The sequence below is a fragment of the Erpetoichthys calabaricus genome, chromosome 2, assembly GCF_900747795.2.
Source record: "Erpetoichthys calabaricus chromosome 2, fErpCal1.3, whole genome shotgun sequence".
NCBI lineage: Eukaryota > Metazoa > Chordata > Cladistia > Polypteriformes > Polypteridae > Erpetoichthys > Erpetoichthys calabaricus.
In genome coordinates this window covers 20,868,180-20,881,791 of record NC_041395.2, presented here as the reverse complement: position 1 = coordinate 20,881,791, position 13,612 = coordinate 20,868,180, and the positions used below count along the sequence as shown (strand labels likewise).

At 44.6% G+C, this 13,612-nt stretch overlaps 1 protein-coding gene across 1 annotated transcript in view; it reads left to right on the top strand.

The window, feature by feature from the left end:
* The window catches only part of LOC114645680 (proline-rich protein 5-like), a 184,390-nt gene that overhangs the window by 111,585 nt on the left and 59,193 nt on the right, over nucleotides 1–13,612 (top strand). The gene's annotated exons all lie outside the window — the stretch shown is intronic.

Genomic DNA, 13,612 nt, shown 5'->3' with positions numbered 1-13,612 from the left:
TGTTTTGTGGACTTGGAAAAGGCATTCGACCGTGTCCCTCGGGGAATCCTGTGGGGGGTACTCGAGAGTATGGGGTACCGGCCCCCCTGATAAGGGCTGTTCAGTCCCTGTACGATCGGTGCCAGAGCTTGGTCCGCATTGCCGGCAGTAAGTCGAACCCGTTTCCAGTGAGAGTTGGACTCCGCCAGGGCTGCCCTTTGTCACCGATTCTGTTCATAACTTTTATGGACAGAATTTCTAGGCGCAGCCAGGGCATTGAGGGGGTCCGGTTTGGTGGGCTCAGGATTGGGTCACTGCTTTTTGCAGATGATGTTGTCCTGTTTGCTTCATCAGGCTGTGATCTTCAGCTCTCTCTGGATCGGTTCGCAGCCGAGTGTGAAGCGGCTGGAATGAGAATCAGCACCTCCAAATCCGAGACCATGGTCCTCAGCCGGAAAAGGGTGGAGTGCCCTCTCAGGGTTGGTAGCGAGATTCTGCTTCAAGTGGAGGAGTTCAAGTATCTCGGGATCTTGTTCACGAGTGAGGGAAGAATGGAGCGTTGAGATCGACAGGCGGATCGGTGCGGCATCCGCAGTAATGCGGGCGCTGCATCGGTCTGTCATGGTGAAAAAGGAGCTGAGCCGCAAGGCGAAGCTCTCAATTTACCAGTCGATCTACGTTCCTACCCTCACCTATGGTCATGAGCTATGGGTAGTGACCGAAAGAACGAGATCGCGAATACAAGCGGCTGAAATGAGTTTCCTCCGCAGGGTGTCTGGGCTTTCCCTTAAAGATAGGGTGAGACGCTCAGTCATCCGGGAGGGGCTCAGAGTAGAGCCACTGCTCCTCCGCATCGAGAGGAGTCAGATGAGGTGGCTCGGGCATCTGATCAGGATGCCTCCTGGACGCCTCCCTGGTGAGGTGTTCCGGGCACGTCCAACCGGGAGGAGGCCCCGGGGAAGACCCCAGGACACGCTGGAGGGACTATGTCTCTCGACTGGCCTGGGAACGCCTTGGGATTCTCCCGGAAGAGCTAGAAGAAGTGGCCGGGGAGAGGGAAGTCTGGGCATCTCTGCTCAAGCTGCTGCCCCCGCGACCTGACCTCGGATAAGCGGGAGACAATGGATGGATGGATGGATGGATAAATAACAAGCTGGTTAGGTTTGCTGATGATGCCAAGATAGGTGGATTAGGAGATAATTTGGAATCCGTTATATCACTACAGAAGGACTTGGACAGCAGACAGTCTTGGGCAGATTTGTGGCAGATGAAATTTAATATCAGTAAATGTCAAGAGTGAAGTGAAAATGTGAGGTTTGAATATGCAATGAACGGTCAGAAAATCGAAAGTCCACCTCATGAGAAGGATTTAGGAGTTATAGTGGACTCTAAGCTATCGACTTCCAGACAGTGTTCAGAAGCCATTAAGAACGCTAACAGAATGTCAGGTTATATAGCGCCTTGATGTGTGGAGTACAAGTCGCAGGATGTTCTGCTCAGTCTTTATAACACACTGGTGAGGCATCATCTGGAGTCCTGTGTGCAGTTTTGGTCTCCAGGCTACAAAAAGGACATAACAGCACTAGAGAAGGTCCAGAGAAGAGCAACTAGGCTGATTCAGGGCTACAGGGGATGAGTTATGAGGAAAGATTAAAAGAGCTGAGCCTTTACAGGGGATGAAGAGGAGACCTGACTGAGGTGTTTAACATTATGAAGGCAATTAGTGCAGTGGATCGAGACGGTGACTTTAAAATGAGTTCATCAAGAACATGGGGACACTTTTGGAAACTTGTTAAAGGGAAATTTCACACAAACATTAGGAAGTTTTTCTTTACACAAAGAACGATAGACACTTGGAATAAACTACCAAATAGTGTAGGCAGGAGGACTTTAGGGACTTTCAAAACTCAACTTGATGTTTTTTTGGAAGAGTGAAGTGCATAGGACTGGTGAGTTTGTTGGGCCGAATGGCCTGTTCTCGTCCAGACTGTTCCAGTTTTCAGATTAAGGGCCTTAATCAAGAGCCCAACAGAGTAGGATCCCTTCCTACAGTAACAGGATTAGTCTCAGAGCCACCACTTCGCCTTATATATTTTTTAAAAAAAAAAGTGTGTATCCCTTTGAAAATTTTCTTTTTTCTTTTTTTTTTTTACAACATTGAATCCCAGTGGATTTAGTTTGGCTTTTTTGGCACTTAACGACAGAAAATAATACAAATGTTAGAAAGTGAATCTTCATCGTACAGCTCTTTACCTAAACCAAACCCTTACAATATACGGGGTGGTTCCCCATGTCTTTTGCTTTGTATTTGTTTTCATTCCAATCACATACTCGAGGACATCAGTGGACGTTAAGGGCAAGTGTGTTTAAGACTGAAGCCAGGAAGCTCTTCTTTTCGCAAAGAGTTGTGGGACATTGGAACAAACTCGGAAACCTTGACGACCTTTAAGGAGAATCTGGATGAGATATTGGGGAACAGCTTAGCTATTAGCTAAACAAACGGGCTTGATGGACTGAATGGTCTCCTTTTGTTTGTTAATTTTCAAAGTTTCTAGATAGCCTGTAGGAACAGGACATACACACAGACCTTAGGGTTTTATTATTGATTTATTTAATGAGAATGTTACATCGCACCACACTGTGTGCTTGAATGAATTGCACAATGCACTTTTGCAGCACTCTTGTTGTTTGTGCCCTCACTGTCTTTGCCATCCCGGTCATGAGTATGGATGTTTCAGATTCAAGGAGATCCCAAGGCTGCAGGCACCCGGGCATCACAATGACCAAATGTGTTATGTGGGTGAGTGTGCCCTACAATAGCCAGGCTCCTCCTCCAGGTTTGACCTCTTTTGGAGAGAGATGGCGTTGGTGAAATATTCCAGTGTGGCATTAAAGCTCACCATAGCACTGAACTTGCCCTCTTCAAGGTCTTTAATGACCACTAGTAGCTCATTCTGCCAAACGCCTTCCTGATCACTCCGTGTAGACTGTGTTTTTACTTGAATCTTGAATCACGCTCTCAGACCTTGACATGACAACCATGACATCCTTAGTACCTGCCTTGAGCAAGTTGTGGGCACTCTTGGTACAGTTCTTGATGGTTCAGGGCATATCTGACAGGTAGGAGTTTTTCTGTATGCCTTGGACATTCCTCCTCCTCTTCCTCTTCTCCTCCTCTCACTTGTGGAATCCCCCAAGGGTCCATTCTGGGCCCCATATTATTTTCACACTACATCCTCCTCTTAGGGTCCATCTTTTAACGAAATGTGGTATCCATTGTTATGCTGCTGACACTCAAATCTGTTCACCTCTGATTTTAGGGGTCCCTCCCTTCAATCCTTATTGAATTGTGTGGAAGACATCAAGTCTTGCATGCTGTTAAATTTTCTTGATTTTAACGTAAAGGGAACTGAGATTGTGATGTTTGCACTCTCTGACCTCCATAGTGCCTACAATTGTAATCTTGGTCGACTAGCACAATACACTAAACTCTGGATAGGAACCCTAGGTGGGATATTTGATAGGAGCCTCTGTCACCTTTCAATCGGCATTTCTTGCCTGGCTGGGGTTCAATGTTGTGCTGCTTGTCTATTTTGACTAATTTTGTGCCATTTATTTGTATTCATGTTTCTTTTGTTTATTATGTACGTTATTCTTTGTGTTTATTTGATTATGTCCCATGTGTTTTGTGGGCAGTCCCCCAAAGGGCGGGGTCATCTGCCAATCACTGCACTCCACCCGATAAATGGGTGGGCCTTCCATAGTTCCTGGTGGTTCATTTCCAATGCATGAGGGAGTGGAGTGGAGTGTTCTTTGAGTAGTTCCTGGATTTTTGAACCTGCGCTCCCTTTTTGACTTAGGATTCCAGCTTGGGACTGGGTTTGTGGAGGACTGCCTTGCCTACTCAGCAAATTCCTTTTGAGCTTTTAGGAGCTTCTTGGATTGCAGAGCCTTTGTTAAACTAATTCTGTTATTTTATAAAGATTCTTCTAGGCGCTTTTTGTATCTAGTCAGGGTTGGGTTGGTAATCCCCCCATCCCGGAGGGCAACTTTTGAAAGTACTTTGGGACTCCCAAATCACGACAAACTCAAGCTGGATAAACTTATAAATTCTGTAGTTAAACTCTGATTTCTCCAGCTACGAGTGTTAGCTAAGATCAAGCCCTTTTCGTCTGTCACTGATGTTAAAAAAGGTGACTCTTGATTTTCTTTCTTCTCATTTGGACTACTGTAAGTCATTCTAAACTGTGTTACGAAAGCACAAAAACACTCTTAAAGGCTCTGGGGCACCCGTAGGCAAGCCCAGTATATTGTAAACAGAGCAAAAGGCACAAAGAAAACGCAAGTTAATGCTGTAAGACTTGTCCCATATCTTCCTGTCATCTTGCTCTGTCACCTTCATGTCTTCTCTCACCACATCCATAAACTTCCTCTTTTCCTCTTGGCTGGCAGCTCTATCCTTAGCACCCTTCTCCGAATATACCCAGCATCTCTCCTCTGCACATGTCCAAACCAACGCAATCTCGCCTCTCTGACTTTGTCTCCCAACCGTCCAACCTGAGCTGACCCTCTAATGCACTCATTTCTAATCCTGTCCATCCTCGTCACACCCAATGCAAATCTTAACATCTTTAACTCTGCCATCTCCAGCTCTGTCTCCTGCTTTATTGGTCAGTGCCACCGTCTACAACCCGTATAACATAGCTGGTCTCACTACCGTCCTGTAGACCTTCCCTTTCACTCTTGCTGATACCCGTCTGTCACAAATCACTCCTGACACTCTTCTCCACCCATTCCACCCTGCCTGCACTCTCTTATCTTCACCTCTCTTCCACAATCCCCATTACTCTGTACTGTTGATCCCAAGTATTTAAACTCATCCACCTTCGCCAGCTCTACTCCCTGAACCATCTTCACCATTCCACTGACCTCCCTCTCATTCACACACATGTATTCTGTATGTGCACACATGTAACAACTGGAATTACCCAGCAATCCCTTTCTCAGCTACTTCTGGTCCTTTGGACAGGCACACGTATGCATGGCCCATCACTGGCTTCTGGTCCATTACAGGGTTCGTTTTAAGGTGCTGTTTGTTTTTGAGCGCCTTTCACACCTTTTACATTCCATCTCACCAACTTGCATCGTCTGATCAGACTCTCTTAGTCATGCCAAGGACTCACCTAAAAGTTAAAGGTGGGTGGACTTTTTGCAACAGCCGCTCCTAGACCAGTGGTTCTCAAACTGTGGGGTGTGCCCCCGAAGTAACAAAAAAAGGGGGCGCGAAGATGTGAAAAAAAGAAAACAAGAATCGAAAATATGAAAAATACATCTATTGAAACCAAAACAAATGAACTTAAACTACATTCTGATACAAGAAAAATAAATATAGAGTTAGATAAATGTTGATAAAAGTTAAGTAGGTATAATAAAGTATGCATCTATGATATATCATTAATTAAAAAAGAACAAAACTGGTATTAGTGGGCTCGTTACAAAAAAAAGTTAGGGGGGGGCGCGATTAAGACTGTTATGAAAACTCGGGTCGCAAATACTTAAAGGTTGAGAAACGCTGTCCTAGACTTTGGAACAGACTACCCGCTGATGTCAGATCGCCTACAAATGTGAATATTTTTAAATCCAGGTTGAGAATGTTTCTTTTTCTCTGGCTTTTTTTAAACTCTCTTAGAATATACTTCTTCTTACTTATTTATTCTAATGTACAGCATTTTGGTCAATGTTGCATGTTTTAAATGAGCTTTATAAAGGATTTAAACAAACCTGAACTTGTACTGCACACTGTATTGTTTTTTTTTAGCCCGACCATGAATTTGACAGAGTGGGCATAGATAATGATGTGTGACTTGGAGGAACAGAAGAGTTGTTTATCAAGACTCCTCATCATGCCTACCATGTTGCTCCACAGCCGTTTGCATTATCGCTGTTACCATCTCAGCAGCACGGCATGCAAAGCTGAGTTGCTGTTTGGCTGCACCTCACAGCTTTATTATGTGTACACCGTCGGCCCATACATCGGGTGGGCAGATGCAGCACACAGAATGAGATAACATCACAAGCAGCTCTTTAAGCCGCTAAGTTACTAATTTATTTGTTTCGTGACCAGTTTGTGCCATGTTCACCACAGGGTGGACCCCTCTAACACTTCAAACTTCTCACATTAGCTAAGAAACAAGAGCCTTAGCCTCAGCTCAGCTCGGTGAACAGACGGTGCTGTACACTGTGGCATATGACAGGTCCCTTGTCTGGTCGGGACGCCTCCATGCTGGAAGGACCTGGAAGTGGGTCAGCGAGCACCTGGAGCAGCTCCGGGTGCCTTATAAAAGGAGCCAGCAACCACTATGCCAGGGGAGCCAGACGTTGGGTTGGGGAAGACGAAGCTCACCAGGAGGAGTGGCAATGAAGAAAGAAGAGAAGTGTGCTTTTGGCAGTGCTTGTGACTGTGCTGTACACGTGGCAAATGGGGGAAGGCGTTTCCCACAAGGAAAAAAGAAAAAAAATAAAAATTTGCGTGTTTTGAACTGAACTGCGTGTTTTGAAACTGTAAAGGCTCAGCTCTTTTAATCTTTCCTCATAACTGATCCCCTGTAGCCCTGGAATCAGCCTAGTCGCTCTTCTCGGGACCTTTTCTAGTGCTGCTATGTCCTTTTTGTAGCCTGGAGACCCAAATTGCACCCAGTACTGCAGATGAGGCCTCACCAGTGTGTTATAAAGCTTGAGCAGAACCTCCTGTGACTTGTACTCCACTTCTGCCGCCCAACCTGACACAGACAGACGCAGGACACAAGTTCAAGGCACACGTTTTTATTTTATTCTTTTTCCCTGTGGGAAACGCCTTCCCCCATTTCCCACGTGTACAGCACAGTCACAAGCACCGCCAAAACCACACTTCTCTTCTTTCTTCACCGCCACTCCTCCTGGTGAGGTTCGTCTTCCCCAACCCGACGTCTGGCTCCCCCGGCGTAGTGGTTGCTGGCTCCTTTTATAAGGCACCCGGAGATGATACAGCTGCTTGTTGACCCATTCCCAGAGCTGCAAATAAGGGCTCAGCAACAGCTGCAGCACCCCCTGGCGTCGCCCACGAACCCCAACAGGGTTGTATCAAACTCCAGCTCCCATGGAGCCCTGTGGGAGTCTGAGGCACTGCTGTAACCCAAAGGGGCTGCCACCTAGCGCTCCCGGGGGAGGAAGCGTATCCAGAGCATTACTTCCCCCGGTCCTTCCAGCATGGCCATACACCACAACACCCTCATTCTGTACACTGAAAGACAAGAAGCAGGACCACGGAGACATCCGTGACCCCATATAATGAAAATAAATGGAAAGATAAAGGATCATTTTACACTTATGGCTTCTCAGACTGGAGTCCAATACAGAACTAGCTCAAACATGGCCAAACTCCTGGTCATGTGGTATCCAGGCAGGAAGGGGCAGGTCCAGAAGTGACGTCAGCTTTGGAATAGCAGTCATTCTTCCGTTCTGCAGAGGGATTAAGAGAGAAGGCACTAGCACACAGTGCCAACCCCTGGTTCGGCGGGTAACTTGACTATCACCAGAGCCATTAAGCTGCCATCCAAGTGCACACGCGTGTGACGACAACCAATCCTAGACATGCTAGAGAGGAGCTATGTGCAAAGAAACAACATGCCGTAAGTGATTAGTGATCAAGAGTGGCACCACTGAAACCTGTCACTATACCAAGGTTAGAACTTACAGCAGCAGTGGTTGCAAAATGGACAACATGCTAAGACCAGAACTACAGATTCCTCTGCAAGAGGCAATCTTTTGGACTGACAGCACCCCTGTATTAATATAATAATAATAATAATAATAATAATTCTTTGCATTTATATAGCGCTTTTTCTCACTAATCAAAGCGCTCAGCAATTGCAGGTTAAGAGCCTTACTCAAGGGCCCAACAGAACAGAGTCTCTTTTTGCCATTTACGGGATTCGAACTGGCAACCTTCCGATTGCCAGTGCAGATCCATAGCCTCAGAGCCACCACTCCGCCTATTGGGTACATTGCAAATGAAAGCGCATGCTACAAAACTTTTGTTGCCAACAGAACCGCAGTGATAAGAGGGCACCCACAATCCTCGCAATGGAGGTACGTCACATCTGCACAAAATCCTGTGGATCAGGCATCAAGAGGATCGACAATAGAAAGTTTCACCAAAAGAAAGACTTGGATTCAAGGCCAGAAGCCAGAACATGAGTGGCTGAAAAGACTTGATCAAGTGGATGGCTCACTCACCAAAAAAATGCTCTCATGTTGTTCTTTCTGCTTTGCAGCAAATTCATAAAGAAATTGGACACTGTGGGTGTAATTATAAGATGCTACACCCTGTAACTCCTGGGTAATGGGCCGAGTCATCGAGACAATGCCAGATGCAAAGGGGGCAGTCAGAAGAGTTTGTGTGCAGACCAAGACCAGCACACTGGACAGACCCGGGAACAAACTGGGCCTGCTGCAGGAAGCAGCAAATGATTGAAATGATTCATTTGACTTTCAGCATGCTTAACTTACAAACTGGGTTTGTGCTCTTACAGTAGAATTTAAGTTTTAAGTTTCTTAAGTTTGGTTTAAGTTCATTAAAGTAGTGAAGGCTCTTACTAAGTAATGTTAAAGTAATTGATTTCTGCCCTAGCATAAACAATTAGGGGCCAGATGTGTAAGAGCCATTTGCTAGTTACATAGGATTCATAAATGTTTTACTGTGGTATTGTATGAGGAAGTCGGGAATGGCAGAGAAGTACGTAAGAGTTGTACAGGATATGTACGAGGGAAATGTGACAGTCGTGAGGTCTATGGTAGGAGTGACGGAGGTGGGATTACATCAGAGATCGGCTCTGAGCCCTTTCTTATCTGCAATGGTGATGGACAGGCTGACAGACAAGATTAGACAGGAGTCCCCGTGGACTATGATGTTTGCTGATGACATTGTGATCTGTAGTGAGAGTAGGGAGCAGGTTGAGGAGACCCTGGAGAGGTGGAGATATGAGAGGAATGAAGGTCAGTAGGAACAAAACAGAATACATGTGTGTGAATGAGAGGGAGGTCAGTGGAATGGTGAGGATGAGGGAGTAGAGTTGGCGAAGGTGGATGAGTTTAAATACTTGGGATCAACAGTACAGAGTAACAGGGACTGTGGAAGAGAAGTGAAGAAGTGAGTGTAGGCAGGGTAGAGAAGAGTGTCAGGAGTGATTTGTGACAGATGGATACCAGCAAGAGTGAAAGGGAAGGTCTACAGGACAGTAGTGAGACCAGCTGTGTTATATGGGTTGGAAACGGTGGCACTGACCAGAAAGAAGGTGACTGAGCTGGAGGTGGCAGAGTTAAGGATGCAACACAACACACACGAAGGAGGCGTACTAAATCTGCACCCATGGTACACCCATGGTCACTAGTCATACTTTTCCAACTGTATTTATGTTGACATTTCTGTTACACGTGAGAACAACGTTTTTGGCTCATTTCTCCGAGGGTTAACATAACATTAAGGAGGCTTCTAAAGGCTTATATACCAAATATACATCCTGAAAAATCTCAGCAACTATGGGTGGTACAAAACTTCTGAGTACCTTTCTGAAATCGGCATGAATAAGTACTTATGAAACCCCCTCAAATTGTTGTGTGACCAAATCATTGTTGACCAGTGTGACAGACGGGTACCAGCAAGAGTGAAAGGGAAGGTCTACAGGTTGGCAGTGAGACCAGCTATGTTATATGGGTTGGAGACGGTGGCACTAATCAGAAAGCAGGAGACAGAGCTGGAGGTGGCAGAGTTAAAGGTGTTAAGATTTGCATTGGGTGTGACGAGGATGGACAGGATGAGAAATGAGGACATTAGAGGGTCAGCTCAAGTTGGACGGTTGGGAGACAAAGTCAGAGAGGCGAGATTGTGTTGCTTTGGACATGTGCAGAGGAGAGATGCTGGCTATATTGGGAGAAGGGTGCTAAGGATAGAGCTGCCAGGGAAGAGGAAGGCCTAAGAGAAGGTTTATGGATGTGGTGAGAGAGGACATGCAGGTGATGGGTGTAACAGAACAAGATGGAGAGGACAGAAAGATATGGAAGAAGATGATCTGCTGTGGTGACCCCTAAAGGGAGCAGCCAAAAGAAGAAGTGCATAATCTATGGGAGGTTCCTATAACCCCCATAAGTTGAATTGAGTTGGTATATTCCAACTATTTCTAGCCTCTCTGACTAAACTTTATTCTCAGTTAGTGATCAGCCTTACCAGGTGTAAGGTGTAGAGGGCACATGGTTTTAAACCATGTCTTGTGTGCGTGTTTTGTGTGCCAAGTAACATCCATCCATCCATCCATTTTCCAACCCGCTGAATCCGAACACAGGGTCACGGGGGTCTGCTGGAGCCAACACAGGGCACAAGGCAGGGAACCAATCCTGGGCAGGGTGCCAACCCACTGCAGGACACACACACAAACACACCCACACACCAAGCACACACTAGGGCCAATTTAGAATCGCCAATCCACCTAACCTGCATGTCTTTGGACTGTGGGAGGAAACCAGAGCGCCCGGAGGAAACCCACGCAGACACGGGGAGAACATGCAAACTCCACGCAGGGAGGACCCGGGAAGCGAACCCAGGTCCCCAGATCTCCCAACTGCGAGGCAGCAGCGCTACCCACTGCGCCACCGTGCCGCCCGCCAAGTAACATGTAAGACAGAACACTTAATTGAATGTTCTGCACCATACGTTTAAAGCGTCCATAAGTAAAGAATCTTTAAGTAAAGAAACAACTAAAGTTTTACAAGAACAGCTAAGTTTTACTGAATGTTAGTGCATAAAATGAAGTAGAAGTTCTTGACACGCTCTTCATTCACACTCACCAGAGTCCTCGTCATTCGTGACCTGTACCTGCAGAGAGGTGAGTACCAGGAGTGACCCTGAGAAACAAAACCACCAGTCAGAGTTTAAACAGTGAGATGAAGTAAACTGGGGAACAAAACAAACTTTAGGACAGAGAACGCGGGCAATTCAAATTTGAAATAATTTGTGGGTCTGCTAGGTATTTTATATAATAATAAAGCACGTATAGCGGATTCAGAAAGTTTTGGGACCCCCTTCACTTTCAGAGCACTTTATTGTGTTGTGTATTAGCAGAATTGGCACTCCAGCCACCATAAAAAATATCACACTGGTTCCATTCCATCTGAACTGGTGTGCTGCTGAGGTGTCACCTGTCACATGGCTGCACTGGGGTCCTAATCTGGGGCCCTGAGTTGATTTGTCATGTGGTGGGTGCGGCAATGCACTGTAACAGCGTGTGCTCCTCACCTCTCTCTGTACCCCACACACCACTAGTCTGATGCTGCCACCACGTGCTGCAGTTTAGGGATGACATCAGGCAGGTGACGAGCAGTTCCTGGTCTTCACCAGTGTGTTATTGTGATCTTTCCCTCTACTTACCCTTTAGGGTAAGTGTACTCGTCAAGTTCGTTACCAGGTTGGCCTACTGTTGCACTTTAAGATTAACACACACATACATACACACAAGACCTAATCACAACAGTGCCCTATGAATGACAAACACACAGCACGCTATTCCCTAGCATTTTAACCCACACAAGTACCGTATGACTAACACGAGCACAGTCCGCTTTCCCTGGTACTCCAAGAGACTTGCTTATCATAGGCCTGAACAACATGTGATGTCTTAAGTACTGATATAGTATCCACTATCTCAGACCTAAATGTTACCTTTGGTCTCCGAGGCTCAACATCCCTGGCTGTCGGCCATTTATCAAGCAGTGGATGTTTTACTTTAACGCACTGTTCATTACTAGACAGAGCTCTCCGTCCACAGCTCGATAAACCTAGCAGTTCAGATCATACGGCACTTCCTACTGCTCCAGGTGCTCTAAGAAATTTAACTTATTACTTCAATGACTTCCGATATGATGACAAAGTATAGAAAGTTAAAAGCAGCGTGGTATTTATTACATGAATAATAATACCAGTAGAGCAGCGGTGGGCAAAGTCATTCCTGGAGGGCCGCAGTGGCTGCAGGTTTTTGTTCCAACCCAATTGCTTAATAAGAAGCACTTATTGCTCTAGAAACACATCTGCTTCATTTTAGTTATCTCCCTCATTAAGATTTTGAACACTTATTGCTTATTTAAGTCGGTTTTTAATTGCTCCTTATTAACAATAAGAAGCAAATGACAAAAAGAAACCAGCAGTTATCCATTTTTGCTTGTTACCCTTTACACCTGTGTGTATTTATCAGGCACTATTTGGTTTAATTAAATACTTGGAAGGAAAGAGAAGAGAAAAAAGTGAAGGATTGAGAATTACCCATCTGTTTTACACTTCAAAGTATTTGGATGATATCCTTAGAATGGAAAAAAAATCTAGGATATGAGAATGACTTGACATAGCAGAGTTAAAGCACTAACAAGCCATGAAATGTAATTATTGGCAAGGATTGTTTTCTAATTAAGCAACTGGGTTGGAACAAAAACCCGTGGCCACTGCGGCCCTCCAGGAATGACTTTGCCCACCCCTGCAGTAGAGAAAAGCGTGAAAGAAAATTGGGATAGCAAAGTCTTGATATATATAGTCTTTAGAAACAGTTTATGAAAAACTAAAGATGACAAGGATGATCGTCCCAGGGTGGCTTCTGATCTTAGCAATCGAAGTTCCTTATGAGATTGCTGTGTGAGTGTGTGTTCACCAAATGACTGCTCACCCACCAAAAATTAGGATGAAGAACAAAAACCGCTGGCAGCTCCTGTGGCTCAAGTGATATTCTGGAAATTGCATCTAGTTTCAAAATGAAATCTATCAATTATATAGTGCCTTTCCTATCTATCTATCATTTAGTGTCTTTCACATCTATCTTTCTATATCTATCTATCTATTTTAGTGTCTTTCACATCTATCTAGTGCTCTCTATCTATATAGTGCCTTTCACATCTATCTAGCTTATAGTGCCTTTCACATCTATCTATTATATAGTGCCTTTCATATCTATCTATCTAGTTATCAATTATATTGTGCCTTTCACATCTATCTATCTATTTAGTGCCTTTCACATCTATCTATTATATAGTGCCTTTCCTATCTATCTATCTATCTATCTATCTATCTATCTATCTAGTCTTTCTATCTATCTATCTATCTATTATAGTGCCTTTCACATCTATCTATCTATAGTGTCTTCACATCTATCTAGCTATCATTATATAGTGCCTTTCATATCTATCTATCTAGCTATCAATTATATAGTGCCTTTCCTATCTATCTATCTATCTATCTATCAATCTATCTATAATGCCTTTCATATCTATCTATCTATTTAGTGTCTTTCACATCTATCTAGCTATCTATTATATAGTGCCTAGCACATCTATCTATCTATTTAGTGCCTTTCACATCTATCTATCTATTATATAGTGCCTAGCACATCTATCTGTTATATAGTGTCTTGCACATCTATCTATCTATTTAGTGCCTTTCACATCTACAGTATCTATCTATTATATAGTGCCTTTCACATATCTATCTATCTGTTTTTTTTATTCTTCAGGCCCCTACTGTAAATTTGTTTTTATGCCCCCCTATCCTTTTTCTACCTCACTT